General features: G+C 42.2%; 1 protein-coding gene across 1 annotated transcript in view; it reads right to left on the bottom strand.

The window, feature by feature from the left end:
• Positions 1 to 10218, bottom strand: part of snphb (syntaphilin b) — a 35046-nt gene extending 24828 nt beyond the window's left edge. The window contains exon 1 of the mRNA XM_064993518.1: positions 9897 to 10218. The gene's annotated coding sequence lies outside the window, so the exon portion shown is untranslated. The remainder of the gene's footprint in view (positions 1 to 9896) is intronic.
• Between the last annotated feature and the right edge of the window lie 3484 nt (positions 10219 to 13702).

The raw sequence follows: 13702 nt of genomic DNA on the forward strand, positions 1-13702 counted from the left end.
ATAAAATATTTCAGTGAGAGGCTAATACCAGCCGATAATATCGGTCAACCGATTCATCGGTCGGCCTCTAGACAGGACAACATTTCATTACCAAGAATCTCAAAATCCTGCCTAGTCACTGCACTGCAGAGCGGCTTACAGCAGCAGAGCTCTGTCCATTTAATCAATCAGTCCAACTATCCACATAATCCTGCGAAAGAGGCCAAACAGTGTAGCGAGAGAAGGAGAGGGAAGGAGGGATCCAGAAGCAGAGCACTGCATCTGACACAACACTGAGCAGTGAGGATCTGTGAGGCTTCTTTCACAGGATGGGTCCACAGGCGAAGGCTGTGCCATCTAGAGGAGGACAAAGGTAACAAATAGATATTGTACTAGGCCTAGGGGCCTGAAAGGGTCACAGAGGCATCTATAATTACCTCACTAAGGATAATATCAGCAGTACCATTATCATAACCATTAACCATTCATAACCAGGCCAAAGGCCTAGTTTCGGGACAACCACAACTGCGACAACATCACCGTCATCAAAATCATTATCGTCATTATGACCTTTCATGTCAGAAAATTGCAGCATCATCTGCACCGTCCCAGGCAGTGGAGGTGTCCTTAACAGAGGGCCTTTACCCGGGAGTGTGAGGGGAGGAGAGTCTGAGGGGAGGAGAGTCTGTGAGGGGAGGAGAGTCTGTGAGGGGAGGAGAGTCTGTGAGGGGAGGAGAGTCTGTGAGGGGAGGAGAGTCTGTGAGGGGAGGAGAGTCTGTGAGGGGAGGAGAGTCTGTGAGGGGAGGAGAGTCTGTGAGGGGAGGAGAGTCTGTGAGGGGAGGAGAGTCTGTGAGGGGAGGAGAGTCTGTGAGGGGAGGAGAGATCGCTGGACTGACATCTGGATATCACAGGTCAGGAGCCAGCACCCGTCCCACTCCCCTCCTGAGATGCAGCAAGAGCACCTCCACTTTAGCTACCCGACGAGCTAAAGACCTTCTTCGCCGTCTTTGTGGAAATCAGAGCCGCCGACATGGGCGCCCGAGGCTCATGAGGACTGTGCACTCTCGGCCCAGATGGCATCCCAAGCTGTGTCCTCAGAGCATGTGCAGACCAGCTGGCTGGAGTGTTTAGGGACATATTCAATCTCTCCATATCCCAGTCTGTTGTCCCCACTTGCTTCAAGATGTCCACCACTCTTCCTGGACCCAAGAAAGCGAAGGGAACTGAACTAAATGACTATCGCCCCATAGCACCTACTTCTGTCATCATGAAAAGCTTTAAGAGGCTAGTTGAAGACCATATCACCTCTACCTTACCTGACAGCCTATTTACATATCGCCCCAACAGATTCTAGGATGACGCAATCGCAATTGCACTGCACACTGCCCTATCCCACCTACGTAAGAATGCTGTTCATCGACTACAGTTCAGCCTTCAACACCATAGTGCCCTTCAAGTTCATCACTAAGCTCAGGGCCCTGGGTCTGAACCCCTCACCTGTGCAACGAGATCCTGGACTTCCTAACGGGCTGACCTCAAGTGGTGAATGTAGGCAACAACACCTCCGCCACACTGATCCTCAACAAGGGTGCGTGCTCAGCCCTGTCCAGTACTTCCTGTTCACCCATGACTGCGGGACCACCCACGTCTCCAAATTCCAACTCAATCATCAAGGTTGCTGACGTCACAACAGAGATAGGCCTGATTACCAACAACTACGAGACAGCCTACAAGTTTTAAGCTGTTCATTTCACGTCGACAAGTAAAGTGAAATACCCTTTTTGCAAGCTGAAAAACCCAACAATGCAGTAATCAATATCAATGTAGTACTAAAATAAAACATAAGCTAGAACAAAAACACACAAGAAATACAAATAAGAAGAACATGAGAAGTAAGTAAGCTATATACAGAATCAGTTCCAATATCATATTTACAATGTGCAGGGATACTGGAGTGATTGAGGTAGATATGTATAGGGGTAAGGTGACTAGGTACCAGGGTATATGATACATAGAGTAGCAGTAGTGTATATGATGATTGTATGAGAGTGTGCGTGTGTGTAGAATCAGTATAAATGTGTGTGCATATTAAGTGTGTATGAACAAATGAAGTGAGTGAGTGAGTGAGTGAGTGAGTGAGTGTGTGGAGTCCTGTGAGTGTGCATTGAGACAGTGCAAAAACAAAAATACAATACAATACAGGGAGGAGGTGAGAGCCGTGGTGGACTGATGCCAGGAAAATAGCCTCTCCCTTAACATCAACCAAAAGAAGAAGCTGATCGTGGACTACAGGAGACAGCAGAGAGAGCATGCCCCCATGCACGTTGACGGGGCTGCAGTGGAGAGGGTCAAAAGCTTCAAGCTCTTTGGCGTGCACATCACTGATAACCTGAAATAGTCCCACAGCGCCTCTTAGACCTCTTGAGGCTCAAGAAATTTCTCTCGGCTCCTAAGAACCTCACAAACGTCTACAGATGCAATATCGAGTGCATCGTGTTGGTACGGCAATTGCATCATCCGCAACCGCAGGGCTCTCCAGAGGGTGGTGTGGTCAGTCTAACACATCAACAGGGGCACACTGCCCGCACTCCAGGACTTCTACAGCACCCGGTGTCACAGGAAGGCCAAGAAGATCATCAAGGACCTCATCCACCCAAGCCACGGTCTGTTCACCCTGCTACCATCTTGAAGGCGGAGACAGTACAGGTGCATCAAAGCTGAGAAACAGCTTCTATCTCCAGGCCATCAGACTGTTAAACAGTCAACACTAACCGGCCTCTGCCCAGTTCCCTGCTCTGAACCTTAGTCACTGTTACTAGCCAGCTACCACTCGGTACTCTACCCTGCAACTTAGAGACTGCTTCCCTAAGTACATAGAGTCATTGAACACTGGTCATTGAACACTGGTCAAGTGTTTGCATACTGTTTCACCCATTTTATATGTAGACAGTGCATTTGGAATATACATACTCCTTCCCTTTTTGTTACTTTACAGCCTTATTCTACAATGTAATATTTTTTATCCCCTCATCAGATACCCCAGGTTTTTAGAAATGTCAACAACAAAAAACGTATTTACATAACTATTCAGACCCTTCAAATTGAGACTCGAAATGGAGCCCAGGTGTATCCTGTTTCCATTGATAATCCTTGAGATGTTTCTGCAACTGTGTGGAGAGATGTTTCTCCTTCCCACAGGACAACGACCCTAAGCACACAGCCAAAGACAATGCAAAAGTGGCTTCGGGACAAGTCTCAGAATGTCCTTGAGTGGCCCAGCCAGAGCCCGGACTTGAACCCGATTGAACATCTTTGGAGAAACCTGAAAATGTGCAGCGATGCTCCCATCCAACCTGACAGAGCTTGAGAGGATCTGCAGAGAAGAATGGGAGAAACTCCCCAAATATAGGTGTGCCAAGCTTGTAGCGTCATACCCAATAAGAATTGAGGCTGTTATCGCTGCCAAAGGTGCTTCAACAAAGTACTGAGTAAGGGGTCTGAATACTTATGTAAATGTGATATTTCAGTTTTAGATAACATTTCTAAAAACCTGTTATTGCTATGTCATTATGGGGTATTGTGTGTACATTGATGAGGGAAAAAACTTACCAAAATGTGTAAAACTTCAAGGGGTCTGAATACTTTTCGAATGCACTGTCTTCTAGTAATGGCTCATCCAATATAACTTATTTTTTAAAAACATTTTCTGGATTATTACTGCACTGTTGGAGCTGTAAACACAAGCATTTGGCTGCAACTGCAATAACATCTGCAAATCGGTGTACTCAATCAATAAACATGAATTTTGATTTGACAAAGATCATAATAACAAATGCAGCCACATGCAATATATAACTGTGTTGCCATCTTTGTAAAGATATTTAGGAATTAGCATGTTCTTAGTTTACATTGTTCTATTTCAAAATGTATAAATATACTTCAAATACACCTCCCCCTTGAATTATGGTTTTAGTAAGCAGGCTATGTAACAATGTATACCTACACTGTAATTACATTATATGCCTATTTAACATCCATATGTGTTTATTTCATTTCTTTACGTAGGTTGTGTTTTGAAATCACCCAAAAGACTTTGGTTTGGGGAAGGAAATTCCAACAATTGGACAGAGGAGAAGAACCTAAGCAGATGAGTCACAGCCAACATTTGTATTGCAAACCATGATTTGCTCTAATCTATAGGGTTCAGGCTTAGTCCTTCAATTTGAATGCTCTCAAGAAAGGTCATGAAAACCAGTAACAGCAGCATTCTGCCCCAAACTGACCAGAGATACTTTTCCATGAGGAGTCTAGCTGTGATCTTATCAGAACCTCTAGAAACTCTGCTGATACAAAAAGACAGGTTCACAGGAAAATGAACAAATCTGGAATACTGTGAAAATGTGTAAAAGATCCAATATTGAAACAAACCAAGTGACAATAGTCGCGATCAGCAGTTCAGCACCATGGACAGCTATAGGATCGGAATTCCGGAGTTCAGCACATGGACTGTGGACAGCGACTGACTCGCAGGAGTAATGACAAAGTAGGCTTATCCAGGAGGGAAGAAGTCTGGTAGGGGAAGGCTCCCCTAACTAGAAACTCTGTTTGCTAGCCCATTTCAGCCATATGAACTTTTATCTAACTTTAGAATTGTAAATATTAGAGAAAAATAGACTTCTTCATTATTTATTTGGAATCTGGATCCACAAATGCAGAACTTCCAGATACTATGAGTGTGGTTCAGTGGTTAGAGTAGTACAGTATATGACAGAGGGTCACCGGCGCAGATGACATCATTTTGCCCTTCAGCATGTTTGCATTATAGTTGGATATCATTGCATGCAAATCCCCACTGAAACAAAGACCAAAGAATCCATCATATAATGATTATGAAGTCAAACATCTGTCAGTAATTTGGACTGCTATAATTTAGCATGAAATGTCATCCCCTTTCCTGGAGTCGAATCAAATCACATTTTATTTGTCACATGCAGGTGTAGACCTTATCGTGAAATGCTTACTTACAAGCCCAACCATGTAGTTCAAGAAATAGAGTTAAGAAAATATTTACCAAATAAACTAAAGTAAAAAATAAAAAATAAAGTAGCAAAATAACAATAACAATACAATATGCAGAGGTACCGGTACCGAGTGAATGTGCAGGTTAGGTTAGTCAAGGTAATTTGTACATGTAGGTAGGGGTAAAGTGTCTATGCATAGATAAAAACAGCGAGTAGCAGCAGTGTAAAAACAAAGGGGGTAGGGAGGGGTCAATGTAAATAGTCCAGGTGGCCATTTGATAAATTGTTCAACAGTCTTATGGCTTGGGGGTAGAAGCTGTTAAAGAGCCTTTTGGACCTAGACATGGCACACCGGTACCACTTGCCAGGCATTAGCCGAGAGAATAGTCTATTACTTGTTTGGTCTTCCTCTGACACCGCCTAGTAAATAGGCCCTGGATGGTAGGAAGCTTGACCCCAGTGATGTACGGGGCCGTACCCACTATCCTCTGTAGCGCCTTATGGTCAGATGCCGAGCAGTTTCCATACCAGGTGGTGAAGCAACTGGTCAGGATGCTCTCGATGGTGCAGCTGTAAAACTTTTTGAGGATCTGGGGACCCATGCCAAATCTTTTCAGTCTACTGAGGGGGAATAGGTTTTGTCGTGCCCTCTTCACAACTGTCTTGGTGAGTCACTGCAGTATTTGTGCTAAATGCTGTTATTATAGTCAGCAGTTTCCAGGCGAATGCTAGGAGCACATTGTGAAAATAAGACCTGTGGAAAAGAAAACTGCATGTGGACTAGCAAAGGGGCTTATGGGTCTAGAAGAAGCAGGGTTGTTGTGCTGCCGGAGGGCCGTGCAGCGGCGCTCCCTCACTTTTTAAAGTTGAGTATACGCAGAGCTGGTAAAACTATTTCCGGGAAAATTCATTCTGATGAATTCTAAATAAATTATATTTAGTTACCACAAAAATTCCATTACGAACGATAGAATGACAACCCAAATAAATATGTATAGCAGCCTAGAGGTAGGTAAATGGTGGTTTCTTCCCTGTCTTCTCTCTGGTGGTGGTGGGAATGATGAAGAACTATAGGCTGCGTGTGTGAACGGCGGAGGCCCGTCGGAGGCTTGACTACTTTGGCCAAATCCGAACGTTGATTAAAAAAAATCTACTGCTCAGCAGAGTGTGAGGGAGTTCAGCGACATTATCATCACACCAACGAGGTCGAGGAAACAAATTCACTGTGCGTCTGCCTTGATGTTCATAAAACTCCACGGACGTTCTCTTGTGCAGTGGAACCAGAGCAATACGTGACCACTTGGTTACGACACCATTCTACCGCGGACACCTAAACCAGAGTGGCCACAGCAAAGTCCAAGGAGCCTGACCCTCTCTGGACGTTGATGTAGCCCTGTTTGGAATATTTAGCCTACATTGGATATTGGTTGAGACATAGGGCCTATTCTAGTTTGGTATGTCAGGGTGGGCAATTGGAAATATGAATTGGGACAAGTTGGAGGTAATAATGTGTTTATTGAGATGCATGAATAAACCACACCAAAAGCTTGATTATTTGGCTGTTTTAAAACAAATTTCCTGCAATTCTACTTAGCTTAGTAATGATTTATGTTCACTACTTGGTCAATTGATTTGATAGCATGTTTAATCGATGTAAATCAATTATATGAATTGATAGTTCACCTCTGTTTTATTGTATTCTGTAATAGGGAAGGCCTATATTGAAACCATGTGTTCAAGCTAATCAAATCAAAGTTTATTTATGATACAGTGTAGTGTAAGCTACACAACACAATGAAATGCCTATTCACAACTAAAGCTCTCCTCACAAACAGTGCACTGATATTAAGCTATATGTGTCTACATTAGGCAATAGCCTACAAATAGCTATACCATGTATTCGTAGGACTATTAAGCTATACCGCAAATGATAGTTTTTGTTTTTCCTAAACTGGCCAAATGGCAGAGCTATCCTTCAGTTATCTGTCAGCAACCAAAGTTGGTTCAAATTCTTTAAAAGGACATAAAAAAATGTCAACTCCATATTCATTATCTCCAGCATCACCCCAACATATGTGAAAATGGTGCGTTTCTATGTCTAATGGAAAAAACGGTAAAGGAAGTGTTTCCAATGACGTCATTGTGCATCATGTGATTTGAACCAATCCTGAGTAGGCATTGCCTACTAACTGGTTGATGATGTCATTGGAAACATCATCTTCCTCTATCTTTTTTACTACTAGACATAGAAACGTGCCATTTTCACATATGTTGATGTTGGGATGGTGCTGGAGATGAGGAATATGAAGTTAGCATTTTTTTTAAATGTCCCTTTAACATCACTGTGCGATCCTGGTGCTGTCCTTTTAGAACCATGAAGGGTGTTCCAATCGCTTAAAATAACACTCATCTAGATCTGTTGCCTACTGCTCAATAGTCCTACTCATCACTTTATTACAAATAGAAGATTATCACTTCTCACAATGGTGCTCGTTTAGTAAAATTAGATCAAAGCTGAATCAATGTCTCACAATATCACATAATGATTCATTTGTATTTTACATAACAGAACCGAATATAATAGCACAGCATAGCAGGCCTATAACGTTACACCAAAAACATCTAATTTCTAATGAGATTTTAAGATGGTTAGCTGAAGCTGAGTAGTCTTTTTCTCATGCGCCAAAACTCAATATAGCACACCACGAGGCAGGATATATGCATTGATTCAAATTACAAGATAAGCTAATAGCTTGTTACCATCATCTGCTCTTATTTGCTCACAAAACACTAATTCAATAAGATTGACAGTGATGACGGCCTATTTTGAAATTAGGTATGCCTAACTTGATGTTTGAGGGCATTAAAAATAAAAATAAATATATTGAGACAATATGTGTGGGCATAGGCAGACGTTTTTATGCATATTCTATATTGATATGCTATTCAATAGGCCACATCTGTCGGTACAAACCAAGATTGAGGATATGACAACGTCATTAACATTATTTATTTAGCTCTATCTAACCTATAGGGCTCTAAGGCACTGCATCTCAGTGCTAGAGGCATCACTACAGACCCTGGTTCAATTCTAGGCTGTATAACGACCGTCCGTGATTGCGAGTCCCATACGGCAGCGCATAATTGGCCCAGCGTCGCCCGGGATAGGGTTTGGTCGGGGCAGCCTGTCATTGTAAATAAGAATGTGTTCTTAACTCAACTTTTTAAAAACATATAAAAAGAGCATTTTACCACTGAGGAGATGAAAGGAGGAATTGGAGAAAAAGATCTGCACAAAGGGGACTGAGAGGAAACAGCATGCTATGACAGTGATCACCATGGAGATGGTCAATCTGCCAATTTTCCAGAACGTGAGCTGCTGATATGTGTAACAGGCAGGATCAGGGGTGGGATTTGAATATTAGAATGTGTGTAGCTAGCGAATATAATACTGGCTTGGTCATTCTTTCACTTGGATGGTCAGCAAAATGGTCATTGCTGACCAAAATGCTGAGCATACAGCTGAAGTACCTGGTCCAGTAGGCCTAACTCTAGCCCCTACCCCTTTTGTATTTGCATGTCTGAATGGAAAGCATTCATTTTTCAATAAGGCAGAGGCTTGCTTTATCCAACTGAAGGCTATCGGTCAGGGGTGTCAAACATACGGCCTGCGGGCCAGAGCCGACCCATGAGGGGGTTCAATCCGGGCAGTGTGTGGATTGTGTAAAGAAATTATAATACCAAAAACATGTTTTTACAAAAAATTCCTTTGGGGTGGAAACAAACTCAGTATAGTTTAAAATGACTTCACCCCAAAATAGGTTGTATCAAACAATTTTCAGTGCGGCCCCCTGAAGACCGAAAATTAGACATGCCTGATTTAGGTGGAGCAATGGCCAGTTTGCTGACATCAGTCTGGTGACAGTCCTCTACAATCTGCAAACACTAAAGAGGAGGCGGCTAGAGAAAAAGGCTGATCTAGGTGTTGTTGTGGGACCAGGAAATGTGGGGTGCATGTGCTCTCAATTGGGCAGAACTGGGCCTTTGAAACCCATAGGCAAAGACCAAAAATACACACTTAGGCCTATATCTATAATGCAAAGCTGAACCACTGCAGATTCCTGGAAAAACAACATCTATTTCTAGAGGACATTTGGAGAGAGTGTGAGTAGGGTATGCTACCTACAATCTAAAATCCCCAGACCAACAAACACAAAGTCAAGAGCTCTTTTACAAGACAGATGGTTATATTTCTGACATATGCCGTCAGATTGACTGTTTTACTGAAAATAGCAAACTGCTGCAAGGTCGAATTGCATGCCAGAAGACCAGTCACGATATAGGGTACCAACATGGCAGGTGTTTGTTTGGCTTGAGATTATTGTGCATTTTCCCAACGCTTAATGAACCCGCCCTCCATATGCGTCATCTCTATCAAAAGCTTACCAAATACATTGCGGCAATAGCTTAATAATGTATCAAGCCAATTCGCAAAAAAAATCGACGTGTAATTTGTAATGGTTGTGATCACCTGGTCAAAGAATAGCCTACCGCTACCGCGAACGTATACCGAAAGATGACATTGTACACAAACATCTGCGGTGCACCCTTGGAACAGCAGGCTCCAGCTGGATAGCGACACACACACACAAACATCAACAACAACCATCATCATGACATCTGATATGTGCTATATGTGCGTGCGTAACTCTTTATAAACAAAATCATATTTTAGGTTTCGCTACATCTTGCAGCTCCCCCTGCATGTCTCAATTTCTAGAATAATCCATTCTTACTTATTCACAGTGGCTCACGTTGAGCATCCTTTGCAAAATTACAGTTAAACCAAATGACATTAGGCTACAACGTATTGAATCTAAAAAGATTGAGGTTTACCTGTTTCCCCCTTCCGTATTTATTTTACAGTTCCATCGTTATACCGGAGATGGTTTACCGCCTCCTTTCTTGATTACACTGCGATTCCAGTCTCTGGTTAGGACTCCGCCAGAGCGGTGTGCCTTTGCTCGCGTGCACGGGGCTGGTCTGAGATGCATGAGATCCGTTTGAGAGCAGCGGCGTGAGGCAAGACAAGCACATTGATGAAGCTGATGCGTGGTGGTACTTTGGTTCTTAAAGGGAAACACCAATCTTCAAAAAGACAAATAGAGAATCATTCGTGGATTCATGTGTCTGCACTTGATGAAGTTCTTATGAGTAGTTATGGTCTGGATTCGAATGAACAAACTGTTCACGAGCCTGCATGTCTCTCTCCCCCCCACAGTGGCTCATGTTGAGCATTCCTTTGCAAAATTACAGTTAAGCCAAATGACATTAGGACCACCTTGTTTTCTAGTAGTGAATTCAAGGCTGTAACTCAATAAAGTGTAATATTTTACTACAGAAGTCTGAAAATGTTGCATTGCCTTACTGTCTCCCCTGGGGAGCACTTCTGTTACAGTGTGTGTGTGTGATATTTAGCAGTCTCAGCGATGTACACAGGCTTGCAGTGTGTGGCCTCCAGATTACAGGCCTGACAAAACTATGGCAAAGCAGTTGTCTAGGTACTGCTCTGTTACAGCTGTCATGGGCAGCCTAGCTGTTTGGAGATGGAGATGCTTTCTGTACCCTTTGAGTGCCATTCACTCAGGGACCTTTGAAATGTGCTTGGATCCTTTTTTTGTACATTTGATAGGTGGATTCAAATTAAGTATTTAATTTGTGATCCAAGTATCCTCTAATAAATAAATGTGCACTAAATGCTCCCAAAGCTCCTTATCTTTGACCCCCAGAATGTGACATTTAGATACACAGTATAATGTGTTGAATCTATAAATACAAGTTAAATATATATATTTATATATTTTAATTCTAATTTATCAAGCTTTCGTGTAGGCTCTATTTATGTTCTGTAAAATCATAATATCAGGATTGAGAGTAAAATCATTTAATCCAAATGAGCAGCATGACAGTGCTTGTTCACGATCCACAATAGCTTTGGTTGATGAATAATAGACAGTGATCTACGCTTTAAATTCCTTTCACCTTATATTCTTATATTTCAGTAGTAATTTCCAGAATGCTCCCCATATCAACTAAGTATTACAGTTTTTTCCAACTGTTTTCCTTTTTTTCAAAACTCTACACACAACTCCCAAAACTGCACACACAAAATGCCTCACATCTCCTTCAAAATGTAACACTGCATTCAAAATGCCATAAATACATGTCAGAATGAAGCATTTGCATCAAATGGCAAACACTGTTTTCATAATAGCACATTTTTGGATATACCATGTAAACACTGTTGTTCTAAATCTAATGCTCTTTGGTCTTTCATAGGCTTATATCTACATTTCAATACAATGTTCTACAGTGAAAGTAATCTGCTGAGCGGGGTAACAAGTACACTGTTAACACCAATGCAATGTAGAAACAGAAAATATTTATTAGGCCAAACATTACTGCTGTATACAGTAGCATACAACAAAACCATAAACATATGTAAACCAAAAGTATATTCTTTAGAATACAGTAAAGAACACAATTGTGGGTGTGTGTGGGGTCCCGGGGGGGGAGGCAGTCCAGGAATTGGTGGGGGGTGGGGGGTGGGGTGGGGGGCAGTCACCAGTGCTAGGCTAAGCTTCATCTCTTCTCCGGCCTGGGTCTGGCCACCATACTTCGTCCACATCACAAGATACGTTTTCTCTTGCCAAACATCGAGGGAAGTATCTAACCTTGGACAGAGGCAACCTCTATGTCCGCAGATGTGTCATCCATTGCCTGGAGAAGCGGCATGCGGGCATAGGGTTGGCGATCATACACTTTCCAGCGCCAGGCTGAGAAGAATTCCTCTATGGGCTTTAGAAAAGGTGAATATGGGGGTAGGTACAAAACTACAAATTGTGGATGGGTGGCAAACCAGTTTTGGACCAGAACAGCCCAGTGAAAACTAACATTGTCCCATAAAACCACACATCTAGCAGGCTCCTGATCTGGATCAGGGACAAGCATTTGTAAATTGCATCAAGAAAAGTGAACATATGGCCTGTGTTGTATGGACCCAGTGTGGCATTGTGATGGAGGACCCCGTTTTGAGTGATGGCAGCACACATAGTTATATTACCCCCACGCTGTCCAGGGACATTGGTAATTACCCTCTGTCCTATTACATTTCTTCCGTGGCACCTGGTTTTGGTGAGGTTGAAGCCAACCTCATCCACATAAATAAATTCATGGCGAATTACATGGGCATCCAGCTCCAATACTCTCTGTAACAGACAAAAGGATATACAGATGAGTAAATATGGTATGTCTGAAGTACTGGAAGTAGTGTTGCATACATACCTCTACAAAGTCATGTCGCATATTCTTGACTCTGTCAGAGTTTCTTTCAAATGGCACCTTGTAAAGTTGTTTCATCGTCACTTGGTGCCGTTGGAGGATGAGTTGTATGGTCGACAGGCTTACAGCATTGATGTTGTTAAATATGGTGTCATTATTCAAGATATGCTCTCTTATCTCTCGAATCCTAATTGCATTGTTGGCCAAAACCATATCTATAATTGCAGTCTCTTGTACATCTGTAAACAAGCGTCCTCGTCCTCCATGATGTATTTGCCTTTCCACTCTGTACAGTATTCAAACACAGTATGTGTTCAGCATAGGAACTGTAAACAATGTACAAAAAAATTTAGTACAGCATAATAACCAACCTCATTCATTCAATGCAGTGCAGTCAATGGATGGCTTAGAGTTACAAATGTTTATGCAATACTATGCAGTCATGAGTATTTTACTGTAATGCTAAAATAGTCATTAGATAGTAGCATACCTGTTCTCATTTCTGAAGGTTTGAATTATGGACGCCACTGTAAATCGACTCAAGTTGGGCTGGACTCTCAGTCCAGCCTCTCTCATGGTCAAACCATGTGTTGCCCTAATCCCATCAGAGATGGCTCTCCTTCCTTCTCTTCTTTGCCCTCGTCCTCTTCTTCCTCTTCCTCTCCCTCCTACTCCTCTTGCTCTCTGTCCATTGTTGGCATCCATTGTTCAAAACAGGTAATCTGACCTTTTACCTATTTATAGGCCTATACTACAGTAAAGCAGTGATTGGTTAGTGGTCAGTTAATAGTGTTTGCACATGTGAGGAGTGTGTGTGTGACCTGGTGAATAAGTGTAGCATTTTGATTGGTCGTGTTTGGAAAAGGAAAGCAAGTCACTTCCTGTTAGATTTTTGTGTTTTAGGTAGAGAATTGTGTGTAGTGTTTTGAAAAAAGTGTTTTATCCAATTGACAACAGAGTCAAAGGCTGATAAATAGCTTATGGTTTTGGATATTTGGTGTGTAGTTTTGCACTTTGAGTGAGAGGTTTAAAAAATTGTGTGACATGAAAAGATTGTGTGTAAGCAGTTGGAAAAAACTGTTAAGGCCTTCCCCTGGTAATTCTCTTTTTTCTTGACAATGATCACATCTAGTGGAGGTAGCAATAAACTTTCAGCAACATTGAAATTCCAAAAGCAGTGGCTCCAGAACTGTGGGGAGCGCCTACGGAGGGCGAGGGTCAAATATTAGACATAGCAAAAGGTTTAGAATTGCAAGAAAATTAGCTTTGAAACTGAATTTTTTTTCTCTGTACCCATGGCAAAATGTGTAGAATTGCAGGAAATAAGCTTTAAACCCACAAAATGTTCTCTCCACCAACAA

This window comes from Oncorhynchus masou, chromosome 18 (genome assembly GCF_036934945.1).
Source record: "Oncorhynchus masou masou isolate Uvic2021 chromosome 18, UVic_Omas_1.1, whole genome shotgun sequence".
In the NCBI taxonomy this organism is placed as follows: domain Eukaryota; kingdom Metazoa; phylum Chordata; class Actinopteri; order Salmoniformes; family Salmonidae; genus Oncorhynchus; species Oncorhynchus masou.